This window comes from Panthera pardus, unplaced genomic scaffold (assembly GCF_024362965.1).
Source record: "Panthera pardus isolate Hobbes unplaced genomic scaffold, ASM2436296v1 HiC_scaffold_1, whole genome shotgun sequence".
In the NCBI taxonomy this organism is placed as follows: Eukaryota; Metazoa; Chordata; class Mammalia; order Carnivora; family Felidae; genus Panthera; species Panthera pardus.
In genome coordinates, this window is record NW_026526654.1 from 80,941,726 (window position 1) to 80,958,426 (window position 16,701).

At 45.0% G+C, this 16,701-nt stretch overlaps 2 long non-coding RNA genes across 2 annotated transcripts in view; one reads left to right on the forward strand and one right to left on the reverse strand.

Moving 5' to 3' along the window:
* On the forward strand, positions 1-6,340 carry LOC109266085 (uncharacterized). Its single transcript, XR_002079540.2, has 2 exons — positions 1-531; positions 5,968-6,340. It is a non-coding gene; the product is annotated as an uncharacterized LOC109266085 (long non-coding RNA).
* Positions 5,538-16,701, reverse strand: part of LOC109266084 (uncharacterized) — a 24,296-nt gene continuing 13,132 nt past the window's right edge. The window contains exons 2-3 of the long non-coding RNA XR_008421339.1: positions 7,275-7,344; positions 5,538-6,117 (exon numbers count right to left, since the gene is read on the reverse strand). This is a non-coding gene — a long non-coding RNA (uncharacterized LOC109266084). The remainder of the gene's footprint in view (positions 6,118-7,274; positions 7,345-16,701) is intronic.

Genomic DNA, 16,701 nt, shown 5'->3' on the forward strand with positions numbered 1-16,701 from the left:
GCAATCAAAGGCCTTCATGTGGTGTCAGACATCAGTTTCACCGGGAGATCACGAAGGAACTCTCCATCGAGCTTACCCTGACCTCCGACCTCGGCTGTGTCCAAGGTGGCCGAGGGGCCTTGGATGAAGAAGGTCGAAGAATATTTCATCTTCAGTCTCCCCTTGCCCCCACGCCCAAGTTCATCTCGGAGGGCGGTGCTATTTCAGTCCAGCAGACTCTCCCGAAGTAGGACTCTGATGTAGGTCTGCTGAGTTTCGGGAGAAATGGGAAATCTTTATTCTCACTGGAAAACTTCCAGAATTTTAAATGCTGGTGCACAGTTTCAAAACATGTTTTAAATCTGTCTGTGGTTGCTTCGCTCATTGCTGTCTCTGAAGGCCTCCGGTTTAGGAACGTGTTGGTGTGGGGAAGACAGGAACGTATCTAGGAAGGGGAAGGGGGCCGCCATCTTTCCACTCCTTCTGAGCCCTTTTCCCTCAGAGTCACCTGGCCGCTCTTCAGTCCATGAACTCCATTTGCAAATGACCGGGGTATGTGATTTCCACCTTCTCTGGGGCTGCGGTCTGGGTGCCGGGACAGTTTTCTGATGGTGAGTTGAGGTCACAACCTTGCTGCCCATGGTTTCTCCCAGCGCTGGCAAAGAGCTGGCTTGGGTAGGGTACCTTGCTAGTCTCTCTGGCCCTGTCCTTCCCTTCCTCCTTTGGTAGGCAGCAGGAAGGTAAACAGTCTTGAACCCAGGGCTCTTTCATCTGCTAGACAGAGGGGAGGGGAGGGTGAGTGCTGAGCGCAGATAATTACTTAAGACAGGAGAGTGGACGTGCGTATCTGGATGAGCACCTGAAGTATCAAAGCCACGCAGCCAACCCCCCCTCAAACACCAGTTTGACACCTTCACCCTTCTTGTTATGAGCAAAGATCTGAAACTTCTAAGCAGGTGTGTCATTTTTTTTTTTAAGTAGAGGGAGAGCAGCCAGTTCATTTGCATGATCTCTAGCAGTTCTTTTCCAACACAGCCAGACAGAGATACATGTTTAAATGGTCGTCATGGAAACCAGAGAGCGTAGCTCTCCCCCAAGGTCTGAAGGAAGGATGATGAAAAGTTTAAAGCAATCACCATGGAAACCTAGAGCAGATTCAAGGCAGGTTCAGATCCCTAGCACACTAACTAGCAAATAAATCTTCAGGTGCTGGAATCCTACAGGAGGGTAGATTCTATGCTTCTAGCACCAGCGCTGACCCAGAAGCCAGGTCTACAGTTATGGGCTCCCAGCATCCTCTGGGGTTGACAGCAAGGTGTGTGTGTTCCCCCAAAGCTCAGACTTTGACTCTTCCTCTTTCGATATGGGTCTTGGAGCCTCTCTTGCACATCCTTCCTTTTATCTTATTCCTCCCTTCCATCAGTTTCCTCAGTATGGTAGGAACCCACAGAACTGCTGTGATAAGTGGATCCCTGCCCAGGTCTGCAGGAGGGAAGACATTCAAGGTCCAGCCTTGGTTTCTCCATAGCTGACCAAGATGTAACTCCCTTTCATGTTTATTAGTGACCAAAATGAGGGGCGCCTGGGTGGTTCAGTCAGTTAAGCATCCAGCTTCAGCTCAGGTCATGATCTCATGGTTCATGAGTTCAAGCCCCACTTCAAGCTCTGTGCTGACAGCTCAGAGCCTGGAACCTGCTTCGGATTCTGTGTCTCCCTCTCTGTCTTCCTCTCCCCTGCTCGCACTCTGTCTCTCTCTCTCAAAAATAAATAAATATTAAAAAAATTTTTTAAATAACCAAAACGAAGTCAAGGATTTCTGTCTTCCATCACCTTAAGTAAATGAATGCACTTGAAAGCACTTCCTGTACTACAGAGCCCTCTCTGTAACCCCCATTTATGAGTGGGGAGCTGGTGCTGTAGCACCTTTTGGAGGAGTGTGTGTGTGTGCAAACATATGGATACCTGATTGAAGCAGTGATGTGACTGTAGGACACTGTGGGAACATGTTGGGGGGACATGTTGGATGGGTAGATGGAAAGAGAAAACATGCGAGGAACCTGTCACCACAGAATTCTACTTTTCCTGGAGGGCAAAGCTTCAGAGCACCGCGTGGGGAGAGAGAGGTATGTGGTTTGAATTCTGACCACAAGTAAGTTCATTCAATAAATATTTACTGAGCACCTATTATGTACCAGGCACTAGTCCTAGCACTTGGGACATAACAATGAGCAACACAGATAGAAACCTCTACCTTTGTGGGGCTTACCTTCTGATGGGGGAGGGCAGACCATAAACAACAAACAAGAGATAAATTATATAGTCTAAAGGAAGGTGATGGGATATATAGAATTAGCGAAGGGTAGAGCAAAGTAAGGAAGATTGGAAATGCCAGGAGCAGGAGCTGGGCTGTTTCAGGATGTGTATAATAAAGTGGGCAAAGAGGACCTCCCCAAGAGGTGACATCTGAGCAAAGACTTCAAGGAGGCGAGGGAATGAGCAATGTAGACTTTTGCAGGGAGAACTTTCCAGGCAGAGGGAGGATCTGGTGAAAGGATCTTAAATATATCCCAGGAGATTGGTATGACTGGGAGGGAGTGGGTGAGGGAGAGAAGTGGGAAACCAGGCCAGAGATGTAAGGGCTGGGTTGACACACAAGACCCTGGAGGACTTTGGCTTTGACTGTGAAGGAGATGGGGGGCCTGATGAAAGATTTGGATGGATCTGACATCTAGTTTTCCAGGCTCTCTCTGGCTGCTTTGTGGAAAAGAGACCATAGGGGTGGGGTGGAAGCAGGGAGAGTTGCAAGGCTCTTGTCGTAATCCAGGCGAGAGGAGAGAGTGACTCTCACTGGATAGTAGGAGAGGGATTGGGGCAAAGTGGCCAGATCCTGGGCGCAGTATGAAGATAAAGCCAATGGGCTGGCTGTGGGTGGCGGAGAGGGTCAAGGGTGACTACTAGGTTTTGACTGGAAGGATGGACTTAGAACCAACTGAGCCGGGGAAGATGGAGTGAGGGGAAGATGTGAATCTGGGTTTGGATTTAATTTTTATGTCTGTGAGACATCCAAAGGGGAAGGTCCTGTACAGAGAGACCCATGGCAACTGGAAATGCCAGACTGAAGTTTGGGGGGCAGAGCTGGGTTAGAGACATAAATTTGGGATCTGACAGCAATAGCGCCGGAGGGCATCACTGAGGGGCTGAAAGAGATCGAAGAGAGGAAGAGCAAGGACGGAATCCTGGGCTCCAGCCCAGGGAAGGAGAGAAGAGGGGCTGGGGGCCTGGAGCCCAGTGAGAGAAGCGCAGGAAGGGAGTGGGAGCCATCTGTTGCTTTGGGTGCTGAGAGGCCAGTGGGAGGAGCATCCACCCTGCATTTAGCAGCACGAGGGGCCCTGGTGGCCCTGACAGGAGTGAGTTTGGAGGTGTGGCAGGGACAAAGGCCAGCTTGCTGGGGGCTTGAGACAGACTGGGAAATGAGGCATGGGAAAGAGCTCTTCCTAGAAGTCTCGGTGCAAAGGCTCCATAAGCCCCACTATTCTCCTCTTAGCACCACACCAGAGCAAAAAACACAGATGGTAACCGGAGTGAGGAGGGCGCCGACTCTTTTGGTCACAGACTCGTCTAGATCTCTAAAGACACTTGGCAGTTCAGGGTGTAAGGAGCTTTAGTGGCCCCTGCTTTCTGGAACGTGAGAAGAAAGAAGGGATGCACAGGAAACTCATGGCAAAATTAGGGATCTGGGAGTGTGAGCTGGATGAATCTTTAGAACTCACATCCAGCATTTTTGTTGAACTAGAAAGGAAACTGAAGCCTGAGGTCACAGTTCTGTGAGTTGCAGGGCCGGGGGCTAGAACTCAGAGATCCTCATGACGGATTCTTTGCTTCTGTTCTGCACAAACACTCGATTTTGAGCTGCTTCAGTTTCTGAAGGCTGAGTGTTAGTTTCTTAGTATTCCTCTCCATTACAGTTCCAGAAAGCCACAATTTCCCAGTTCTAAGAACGTCTAATGAAAATTCCCAAGAAACTTCTTAACCATTGCACATCTCTTTCTAATGCTTTGGTGATTTAAATGTCAGTGAATCCGAAATGTATAAAGGAAGATTTCCTTGAAAGACAACGTGAGCTCGAAGGCTGTGAATCAGGGGTGGAAGAGGCCTCGGGGAAGCAAGGTGGTATTTCATAGGAGGCTGAGCTCTCAGGCATGACTCATTACTGATTTTCCATGATGTTCAGTGGCAACTGGAACAAGATTCTAAAGGAAAGGAGGAAAAATACCCCTAGGATTTCAGCCTTTCCGAAGCTAAGAAATGCTCAGGCAGAGCTAGGCTGAAAGGCATCATGAGAGAAATGGCTGTCGTCATTACGCGGGTGGACGGTTGACTTCTGAGTCATTTAAAAAGGTGTTAAATATTTTCTTCATTACAAATGCACTGACTGGTGAGTTCCAACCAGGCCCTTAAGATCGACGGGTGCAGGGAGAGAAAGGGAAGGTAAGGGCCAGCTAGAAAGGCCAAGAGAAAAAGGTGAAGATAATTCCAGCAAGTGAAATACCTGGAAAAGAACTTGGGTAGGAAGAGACCCCAAGTCATGACTATCCTCTTGGTGATGAGCACACAACTCCTGCCTCCCAGCCTTCCCCTTCTCTCTCTGCCCGTGAGCCTGGCTGGGCAGCGGACATGAGTGTCTGTGACGGGCTCTTCCAAAGATTCCTCTCTCAGGATGCTGCTGCTGCTAAGCAGCCCACCCAGACAGCACAAAATTGGTAGAAGGCGGCTTTTATTGGCTACAACTTTCTTACTATCCTAGGGTGACTGATAACATTTCTTTTCTCTGTGGTCAGAGATTTATTCTGCTCCAGGGTCAGAATCTTCCTTTTGAACCCAGCTTGTCCTAAAACAAGTCCCGGGATCAGAGGGATAGGCTTTCCCAGCCCGGCCCTAGGGGATGGCAGGTGGACTCCTGGCCTTGGGGTCAGAAAAACTGGACTTGGGTCCCCATTCCACTTCTTCTAGCTAAGTGCCCAGTGGGCAAATTTTAGCCTCCTGGTAAAATGGGGTGCACACAACTCATACCTCACCTGGCTACCATGAATATCAAATAAAAAATATCATGCATGTGAGTGATTCTTGAACTTGGCTGCAAATTAAAGCCACTGTGAAGTGTCCACAAAATACAGATGCCTGGGTCACACTGCCTTCAACAGTGGTTTTCGATCTTGGCCACATTAGAATCACAGGGGGAGCTTTTAAAGGTCCCGATGCCCAGTCTTTATCCCAGGCCGATTAGGTCAGAATTATCTGAGGATAAGACCCAGGCACCCAGTTTCTATAAAGTCTCCAGATGATTCCAATAGGCAGCCAAGACTGAGAATCACTAATGATATTAGAGTTCTTTATCAATTAGCAAGTGCCAAATACATGTAAGGAATCATCATCAGTATCAACTTGAACATTAAGTATGTTGATAGTGATTTTGAATTGGATGGGGCTTTCCCACATACTCCCAAGGGCTTCACAAAATGAGCAGGAAGTTTAACAAAGTAAATGTGAGGAATTGAGACTGGCCTTCAAAGGGCAATTTATTAGAAAAAAATATAAAAATATTAGTACAATTAGAAACATAGAAAAATTTGTGTTGTCGTGTTTAAAGGGTGCTTCTCAGACTTGACATGTATACAAGTCACCCTCGGTTCTTTTTCAAGCACAGACTCGGGTTCCATTGTTCCGAGGGAGGCCCGGGACTCTTCAATTCTAGCCCACACCCCGGGGAGGCCATCGCGGTGGGTCCCAAGATGACTAGCACAGATGACCTAGATTCAAGTCCTCGTTCTTTCATTTCTGAGTTGTGGGGCTGAGTGCAGGCACCATTCTTCACTTTTTTGTAATGGGTAAACCTCCTCTTCCCATCCCCACTTCTGGAAAGCATGCCTCCTCCTACGTCATGTAGTTGCATGGGCACGGTCAGCCTCTTACTGTCCCTGCCTTTCCCAGGTCAGTTGGCTTGCAATTGTCTCAAAGATGGGCCAGACTGGTGCAACGAGAACCTTCCCAGAGGTGGCTGTACCGGGGACCAAGAGTTGCAGCTAGTCTTTATCCGTGACCAAGCAGCATGAGAGGCAGGCCCATCACCATCTGAGGGAACTGATGTGCGGAGGAGAGAGAGAAACAGAGTCGGAGAAGCAGCCGAGTCCCTGCTTCCAGGACTTCCCCACACTGGGTTACGCGTCTGCCCTTCTCACGTCATATGAGCCATCCACAAAATTTTCCTTTTGCTTCTTCATTTGGATGACATTTCTTTCGATACAGAAAACAACAACAACAACAACAAAAAACCCCAAACAAGACCCCAGGACAAGTTAATGAATTCTTCTGTGCTTCGCTTTACTCATCTGTAAGGTGGGACTAGTAGTGGGACCTAAACCACAAGGTTGTTACAGAGATTAAATGAAATAATACACGGAAGGAGCTTAGTATAGTATCGGATACTTAGTGTTCAGGGCCAGAGATTGCATCTAGTGCAGACCATGAGCTCATAGCCAGGGCATGATCCCTTATAAAGGGAGTGGATTCCTGGTTCCAATCTAGACCAGTCCCTCCCCCCGTACCAGGATGTATGTCCTCCATCTGGTCCCGACAAAATGATTCCCACATGAATAGCACAGACGGGCTCTGCCACCTTCCCTACTTCATGGACCCAAGATCAGCTTGGCCAAGCCCATGACCATACCAGGTGTGCATTTGGGGATGTGAGAGTAAGGGATGGGTTGGGCTCTTGGTTCTCCCTTGACCTTCCTCTGAGTTCACTTGGTCAGAGTCCAGCTTCCAGAAAAATGCAAAGGTCTTCAGGTTCTGGTTCTTCCTGTTGCCATCACTTAAAACTGTTATTTTCAGCATGCCTTTTGAATTCACAGGAATGACCCCCTCCCATTTCACACCAACGCCCCAAGACCACTGTCCGATGTTGATATTACTGCATATTCAATAGCATGTAGCACATTAGGGGTGCTCATAGGGTGTGGCCTGAGGTTGCTTAAAGTAGATTTTGCTCTTATTTCAAATCAGCAAATATTGATCGAGCTCTCAGCATGTGTGACGCCCTGTGAAGCCCTCCTTCTGTCTCTCCAGCAGCCTAGTGTGAGGTTTCTAAAGCTAAAGGCGGACAGAAGAGTGGAGGATGTCACATTCTGAGCTGCAGAGTGTGGGATGCCTGTTGCAATGCAGAAATTATAAAGGTGGGAGACATCCAAGGATCTGGCACACAGAGAACATTACAAACGTAAGGGGAATGTAAGCAGTACCTATTACTAGAGCTGTAGGCTCGTGGTTGGAGCTTGAAATGACGGCTTTGATAGGATTGTAGTAGTTCAGCTGGAAATGACAAAAGAGAGAGAGAGAGAGAGAGAGAGAGAGAAGATGCTAATTAACGTTGAAGATCACATGCCAGGTCAAGGAAGAGTTTGTAGCAACATCTAAAGCATTCTTTTGACCCCCATTTCGAGAAGGAGAAAGGAACCTCTTGTTCAGAGGATGGGCACATTTTTTAAAACTGTACTTTTGGAGTGGGCAGATGTGTGTGGGTGGCCTGGCGGAGTGTGGAGTGCGTGGGGGTTCTCTCTCCTTGACGCTCGCTCAAGGCGAACACCAGAACCACAATTCCTGGGTATCCTGTCTGACAGACCGTGCTGAAGTTTCTACCACCTATTTTAGATATTTCTGAGAAAATTGAATGCTGCCTGCGTAGCCACAGGGGTTTCACGGAGAAAACAGCTTATCCTTTGCCATAAATCATATTTAAATTGGAAGCTATGCTGAGCGTCATACTGGGAAGGGTAAAAGACTCTCTTCCCCTGTCTTTGAAAATTGAGAGCCAGCCTCTGAAGCACACGTGCCAGGATCAGGGAAGCGTGCCTTTCAGGCAGGTGCCAGGGCTCATCTCAGGTGCGAGGAACAGCAGTCAGTGGGATCTGAGGAGTTTCTCTGCTCTTGGGACATTTCCTTCCTGGAGGAAGTCCTTATTAAGAAGATAAGCATGTAAAATGGATAAACCCGTAGTAGTGTTGAAAGAGCAGCATTAGCTACAAGGGATGACAGGTGTCTCTTTGAGACCTTGCAGGCACTATGCTAGGCTCAGAGGGGGCATGCGCAGAAGATGACCCTTGGTTCTAACCCCCATGGAGGGCAGAAACCATAGAGCCAAAGACACAGGAAGAGGAAGGGGAAGTCTAGGGGAAGAGAGGGTTTCTGGAACTTGGGACCTGACCCAGCACAACAGGACTCGGTGCCCTGAACAATCTAACAGAGCTTAGAATTGTCTCTGTCTTTTCCCTATTAGAAAGGGCTCCCTGGAGACGGCCCACAAGGCAGAAGTCTCAGTGGAGAGATCATGAACACCCCCCCCCCGAGGTGGTGGGAGGAGAAAAGGAGAGCAGACCCCTGGGGAATTCTCCTCTCATACAGCTCCTCTCTGTTAGCTCCCTTTCTATGCTGCCAAGGACAATGCCAATGCCAATGCCCGGCTTTGTTTTCTCCCCACTCTGCCCCACCCCCTCCACGTGTGGTCATCTCTTGGATGGCACTAGTCCCGGATGTTGTTGGTTTTGGTTCCTACTGCCTTCCAAGGCAACAGGGGCTGATAATTCAGTGGGACAAAACGTCCACCCTCCAAGCATGGCTCCACTTTGCAAAGTGGCAGAAGCCGGGCACAACAGGCCACACAGTGTATGATTTCATTTCCATGGCATGGCCAGAAAAGGCAAATCAACAGAGACAGAAAGTAGATTAGCGGTTGCCTGGCACAGAGATCTTATTGGGGTGATGGAAATGTGCTTAAACTGCGTTATGGTGATAGTTGCACAATTCAGTAAACTTAACAATCATTAACTGTACGTTTAAAATGTAAAAAGTTAAGTGTAATTAGAATGCACGTTAAAATGTAAAAGTTGAAGAAAAGAAGGATTTTGTCCCAATCACCTTCGAGAAACATACCGGTATTACATATGGCAAATTTGCCTGTGCTTGTTAAGTTGGATTGTTTTCTTTTTGTATTCTTACTTAATTCACCTTATCGTTCTTCTCCAGAATTGGTGTTTTGTTTGCTTCTCTTTGTGTTTGAAATTTTGTTGGTCTTAATCTTTTAGACAAATGCTGTTTTCCTGGTCCAATTTTCCTTCCCGTTGAATTTTCCTTTTTTACTTAGCAAATAAGTTTGGCTGTTTTCCTATTATTTCCTTTCACCCAATAATATTTCCTGACTTTCTTATCTTGCATAGGTCTTCTTTATTAAGAATCTTCCCCACCTATTGTAAGCCTGATGTGTTAGGAGGACACAAGAGATGTTTCCAGGAGTCTATGCTCCCCTAACAGTTCTCTGAAAAACCCCTGCTCTCTCTCTCTACTCAGGAGGACAGTGTGTCCAATCGGTATTTGGTTTCTGATCTGCCTCAACATAAAGAACAATGTCTTGTTTGTTTATGCGCTTAAGAAATACTAATTTAGCTTCTCAGAGCCAGTAGAAATGGCAGGGAAAGGACTCTCATGTTCAAAGTCATATTATTGGTCCTAAGACCCTCGGGTCATTTGAGTTGGCTCTCATTCCTACAAGAGGAAGGAAAACACACCAACTGTCTTTAGACCCAAAGGACAGTCAGATGGGAACCCCCAACACAAGTATACCAGGAAGTTCAAATCAATCAATTTCTCTAGCTTCTAGAAACCAGATGTTTATCATTCTTTGTACCATTCTTGGTATTTCATGCAGCATTTTTATTTGTTTTCAACTAGGCTAATAAAGTTATCTTGGGAACAGTGGTCACTCATTAAAATATATATATATATATATATATATATATATATATATATATATATATATATATTTGATTGGCTGATACATCTGGAGAGAGATGTCAGGTTGTCAAATTCCTATTTACTTTTACTTAAACATTTCTTTCTTTTCTTTTCCCTTACTTTTCTCTCCCTCCCTCCCTTCCTCCTTCCTTCCTTCCTTCCTCCCTCCTGCTCTTCCTTCTTTGTTTCTCTCTCCCTCCTCTCTTTTTTCCCTCCCTCCCTTCCTCCTTCCTTCCTTCTTTTCTTTCTTTCTTTCTTTCTTTCTTTCTTTCTTTCTTTCTTTCTTTCTTTCTTCCCCTCCCTTCCTTCCTTCCTTCCTTCCTTCCTTCCTTCCTTCCTTCCTTCTTAGTTTTACCTGAGTAATCCAGTCTCCATGCACTTTCCAGCAGATATAGTTCACATTTGGAGAGGCCACAGCATTTTTAATGCTAATGTTTGGCATGTTTTCAATTTTGGGCAGTTTCTTCCAAGTTCTAAGGAAAAAGCTATAAAAATCTCAAAGGGATAAGAACGAATGTCCCTCCCACATCCTGCTCATTCCAACCAGGAACCTTTTCTGAGATTATTCTTCCGGCCAGGATTCCCCTCCCATCCTCTGAGACCTCACTAAATCCTCCCTCTCTGATTAAGCTAGACCATCTGATCACTCCCTTTCCTGGACTCCAGGATAGGCTTGACATGCCTGCCTTTATTTTCTTACTCAGATGTGTACAACCAGAAGGCTTTTAGAGCCCCAGGAAGCCCAGTAGAGAACAAGGACTCAACCAGTATTGAGTATCCTTGTGTGTCCCAGCTGGGGTTTGAGCAGCCTTTCAGAAGAAGATAGTGGGTTTTTGAAGTCAGTCTTATAAAGAAGCGGGCCTTGTTTATAGGCATCGTGTACGAAGTCAAATGGGAAGAACTTGGAGATGGCATCAGTGACCATGTTATAAACCCTCTTTAATTATTGAGTAATTCACATGAGCGCTCTGGGAGATAGATTGTCCTTCCATGGCTGAAACAGGAACAAAGCACTAGGAACGAAACAAAAGAATGATTCCTTGTGGAGGACCCGTGTCTGTCCAACAGGTACTCCCTTACTTGTTCCCTGCCAACAAAAGCAAGGCACAGATCCCTTGATTTCAGAGCGGTCATGTGACTCATTTCTGGCCAATTGGATAAGGTAAAATCAGCGAAGGGCTCTGGGAAAATATTTTGCTTCTTCCAAAAATGCGAAAATAGTGTGAAGCAGTCTCCCTCCCTCTTTCTCTCTCTCTCATTTTTCTTTCTCACTTTTCCTCTTCCCTGGCTGGCATTATTTCTGATTTTTAAACACAGTCAGTATGTGAGATGATGTCAAGAGCTATGGCAGCCACTGTGGGACCATGAGGCCATAGGCTGAAGGATAAAAAGCCAATGTGCTAAAAGATGGCGAAGTGACATAATAGAGGTTGAAGGCTCTTCATGAAGCCATTGATCAGCTAAACCAGCACAGCAAACACCTATATCCTGACGTCTTTGTTAATGAAAGAAAGATAAACTCTTCTATCCTTTGCTGGTCATTTTTCTGTCATTTAAAAATAGCAAACGTTTAACTTTTTCCTATGTGTCAGGCACTGTTGCAAGCACGGTGTACATATTAACCCGTTTACTCCTCAGCATAAACCTATAAGACAGGCACTGTTATTATTCCTTTTTTAAAGATGAGGAATGTGAGGCACGGGATTAGATAAGCTGCCAAAATCTGTAAGTGGAAGAGCTGGGACTCAAACCCAAGGAGCCCGGATTGCAACTTAAAGCGTTCTTAGTGGACAGACCAACTGTACACAATCGTCCGCAACTGATGCTCAGGTAGTGCAGCTTGTCACAGGATTATGGACTGTTTTCGAGCTGCAGGCGATCCTTTGAGATGACCTTGAAAATAACCTGAGTTAGAGAGAACCTGGAATGGTGGTCGATGTATCGCGGCAGCCTGTGAGTAAGCCATTTTTCTCCGTACCTCCAGCCATAGAAATGAGCTGACTTCCCGAGCAGTCCCAATGTTGGATTTTTTTCCATACTCCTTGTGTTTCATTTGGTTACTTCTATCATAGTAAAGTTCTCTTACTCTGCACTCGTGATTTTACTTTTTATCTTCTAACTGATCCTCACTCTGTACTTCTCCACTGCTGGCATGGCAGTGTATATTTTTTCACTTACATTGCTCATTTGCTTTTGACTACTTCGAAGTACTAATTTTTCATGTTTCAATCCACTCAAAATTTATTTCTTGAGACGCTTCTGTGAACAGTGGTCCTATCAGACTGATAAGCGACCTTCTCAACTGGTAATCACTCAGCACTCCCTCTCGGTTTGGTTGTAACCCTTGCTGTATTGTCTCACATCGTAGAGGGGTGAGTGAGAGTCTATGGGAAGACTCACTTTCTCTCCAGATGAGTTTCCTGTCAGGTTACCTCATCTCTTGGACTTGCCCTTCCAGCCACCTTTGCCCGATGAAACTCTTTACTGCTGAATTTTCTCAAATTTTCCACCCAGGCCTCCTCCTCCCCTACCCACCTGAACCAAAGAGAAGGGGAAGTTCTAGACTGAAAAGATCTCAATTCCCAAACTTCAGAACTCAAGGCCTAGTATTTGTCTTGTTTCTGCTTTCAAATTAGGACACCTCAGAAACCAATGCTGACTACCGGACGACCTCCATTTTACCTGTGGAATTGTCCTTTTAAGATTTATTTTATGGTCTAAATCGACTTGGCTTCCATAACAATACCCCAATGAATCTGATCTCACTGGTTAAATGGAACATCTTTCTTTAAAAAGCAATTTTCAAGAAGTAGTTTAAAATGTCTGATATTGTTACTTTATAAAGCGTCTCTTCTCCAACAATAGAGCAAATAACGAGTACATCTCCTCAGTCTGCACCTTCCTTTATGGTACTTCGAGAATCCCTCAACTTGCTCTTTCTGTCAATTAATCTCTTGCTTAAATTTCTCTTGAATAAAAATTTTGCTGACCTCGTTCCATTAACCTCTCCTTCATAATATCTTTCACCATCTCTGTTACTTTCCTCTGGATACATTTAATTTCTTGGAAGGAATTTTCATGACAGAAATGGGGCAGAAGAGAAAGACTGGCCAAGTTTAGAGATTTAGTGAGATTCAGGAGATGGTGATGGTGCTCAGGACTTGAAGGTAACTCATTTGAAACATGCATTCAAATCTCAAGATATAAAACTCTAAAAGAAAATCTTTAAATTCTGCTGGGAAACATGGATTCAGTCGCTTGTGCTGAATTACCTGATGGGGAGAAGGTCTCTAAAATAAGGAATAAGGACTTGATTGTAAGTTACATTTCATTCTGGTAATAGTTTCTGTATGATCCATCAATATATTTTTTTAATTCAGACAAGGTTCATAATCTTTTTTTTTAATGTCCACCATAATCTTTTTTTAATGTCTGCATAAAGCAGATAAATTTCCTGGGATATTGATGACAAAAGCTCTTCTTGTTTGAAGGTTTCTAGAGGAGAGACTTAAAGACAAGGTGTCTTTCTTGTATCAGCTTTTCATCTATTCTGAAATTGGTTTCATTACATCTGAGGAACTGTTCTCCACACTGCTAGCTTGCTGAGTTCAGGAATGTTTGTATCAGCAGCCAATTGTTCACCTTGAACTTTATCTTTCAGCTTGTCAAAAAAAACAACAACAAAAAACCTAACTAACAGTGTTTAAGCACCACTGCGAATCTCCAAGGAAGCATAGATTGGAGGAGTCTGTCAATGCAACTGGAACCTCAAGTCTCCCCCCTCCCGACTCAAGACCCCTTAAGAAGGAGTGTGGGACTCTCCACGGTGGCCCATGAGAGCCCCTTCCCACATTTCAGAAGAGCAGGGCTTCTGGACATCCCCCCTCAATGGCTGTGGAAGGCCAATATCACCTGGGACTCTGGTTCCCAGCAGAAAACACTGAGAAATTGTTTCACTGTGTGTGTTGAGGGGGGCGAGGAGGGGAGACAAGAGTGCTTATCCATTACAGGGCAAAGCTCCAACAGATTTATTCTTTTTCACCCAGATGCAACTGAAGAATACCGTGACTCGTCTTGCTGTGACTCCAGGGAAACAAAAGTTCCTGGAATTGTTACTACCAGCACTGTTTATTTTCCACTCCTCTCGCAAAGGTGTCCTTGCATTGTAGCTTTTGAGCAATGAGTGAATGCCTCTAGTCAAAGCAAAATGAATAGTACCAGGTGAATCCCACCCTGAGGGGAGGTTTTAGTGACATGCCACAGGACTGTGTTCTCACTGTGCCCTGTTCAGCAGTCTCCTCTAGGACCTGGATGAATACACTATGTGTAGCACTGTGAAATGTGTTGACCGCACACAGCTGAGGGAAAGAGTGGATCTACTGGATGTCAATGACAGCATTTAAAATCATTTTAACCAAACAGATTAAGGATGCCAAAAATCAATAACGTGAAATTTAGCAAGAAGGCAAGCTCTGGATGTAGGTTCAAAGCATCAATTTATAAGAAAAGAATGAGGAATGAATACATGGCTTGAATGTGGGAGGTAATATGCCAGCAGGTAAAGCCCTGGTGGGCCATATGGTGCCTTGTGGTGTCCAGTCCCATGTACTCCAGACATTGCCTAGAAGAGAGGCTTCACGACAAGACATCTTGAAATGAAGTCATATGAAGGACAGCTGAGAAAACTAGAAATGTTTATCTGGGAGAAAAGAAGATAAGAGTCATGCATTTTGGGGGGACTTATGTTTTGTTTTTCTTTTCCTTTAAGAAGCATTTTTTATTTTTATCTAAGCTATATGCACTTGCTTAAAGAGTGAAATCGTTCTGCAAATTTGAGAAACTCGACGCCTTTCCCCATTTCCGGCCCCGAGGGTCTCCACATTCCCTCCTTTTTAGATGATTATTTGGGTGTCTATTCGAGGTCTCTAAATAACATGCCTATCTTGCTTCTTGGTTTCTCGGGCTGGGGTGTTATCTCTTGACTCTCTACTTTCGTTTGCTTGGACGTCTGAGTACTTAGCATTCTTTACCCAACATCTCAGTCTCCTCTCAGCTTTCGTTTCATTGGCCTCATCTTCTGAGTCACTCCGGCTGCCCGAAGCCTGGTCCACAGCTGTCATCTTGGGCCCTCTTTTTACTGTCCTCCTGGGGGGTGGGGGGGATGGCATTGGATCTTCTTCTTCCTATCTCCTGTTTGCTGTATCCTGTTTCTTCCACTTTTCAGTTTTCTCCCTCATTTTATAGAGAAAATCCTGGGGCGCCTGGGTGGCTCAGTCAGTTGAGCGACCGACTTCGGCTCAGGTCATGATCTCACGGTTTGTGAGTTCGAGCCCTGCATTGGGCTCTGTGCTGACAGCTCAGAGCCTGGAGCCTGCTTCGGATTCTGTGTCTCCCTCGCTCTCTGCCCCTCCCCCACTCATGCTCTGTCTCTGTCTCAGAAATAAACACTAACAAAAAAATTAAAAAAAAAAAAAGAAAATCCTTCCACATTATTCGGAGAAGCATACGTATATGGGAAGTACATCCTGAAACTTTGCATCTTTGAAAACGACTTTGTTCTACTCCTACATTGCAGTAATAGTTTCTCTCAGTATAGACTTCAACACTGGAGATAATGTTCTAACAGATTTTGTTTTTAAGATTGTATTTTTAAGTAATCTCCACACCCAACATGCGGCTGGAACTTACAATCCTGAGATCCAGAGTCCCTTGCTCTGCTGACTGACCCAGCCAGGTGTCCCTCCTTTAGACTTTTGAATGGATTTTCCATTACCTTCTGCTTTTCAGTACTGCTGTGGTAAAGTCCAAATCCACCGTAAGTACTAATCCTATGCATAACGAACTGACTTTTTCCTCCTCTGGACACCACTAGAATCTTCTCTTTGCTCTTAATGTTTTGGGAAGTGTTTTCAAACTATTTGTTTGATTATTTTCTCCACTTTCTTTTCTCTTTTTTTCTGGGCCCAATATTTGGATATTATACTTCCGGATTGGTCTTATGGTTTTATTATCTTTCCTCTTTTATTCCACATTTTTTGTCTTTTTGTCCTATGTTGTGGGAGAATATTATCTTCTAACCATTCTGTCGAGGTAAAAAATATTGATCACAGTTTTAAATTCCAAGAACTTTTTATTCCTTCAGTTTTCCTCTATAATGATTCCTTCTTATTTAATGAATTTCATCTTGTTTCTCCAAAGATAATAATGACATCTGATTGTTATTTCCTGCCTAAAAGGAGAAAATATGGCATCAGTGATCTAGGGGGAAGTGTTGCCAATTCGGGGGCCCATGGGGGAGTGGGTTCTGCCTTGTGAAATGGTTTTTTGGCTCTCTGCTTTTCCCACAGCTGACCTAAGGATTTAGTTTTGGGGGGTTTCCTAAGTAACTTACCATGTGTTTTCTGTTTTCCAAATTCCACGTTTTGCTGCTACTGTTTCTATTCATCCAATCCTTCATTCTATGCCTTCAGAGGGAAAAAAAAAAATCCTCTCCCTGTTGTTCAGATGAGTTTCGTTTAGGTGGGAATAAAAGTAGAGGCGTGTGTTCAAATTATCCTGTTTCCTGGAAGTACAGAGAGTCCATTTGGAGTCATGTAGGGCTTGCTTTTGGATATTTAGAAATAATCCATGGGGTGCCCGGGTGTCTCAGTCAGTTAAGCGTCTGACTTCGGCTCAGGTCATAATCTTACAGTTCATGAGCAAAAATGAACATTAAAAAATTAAAAAAAAAAATAATCCGCATTTTCAGGGGCTGCCATGAGACAGAAGCTCCCCGTTCCCAGAAGGGCCACGCCGATTTGGAATGCCTACTTCTCAGGGATGTGGCAGAGAGGTTTCTAGTTCCACTGGCTTGGCCACAAATTAGGTAAGATGTCTATCTGA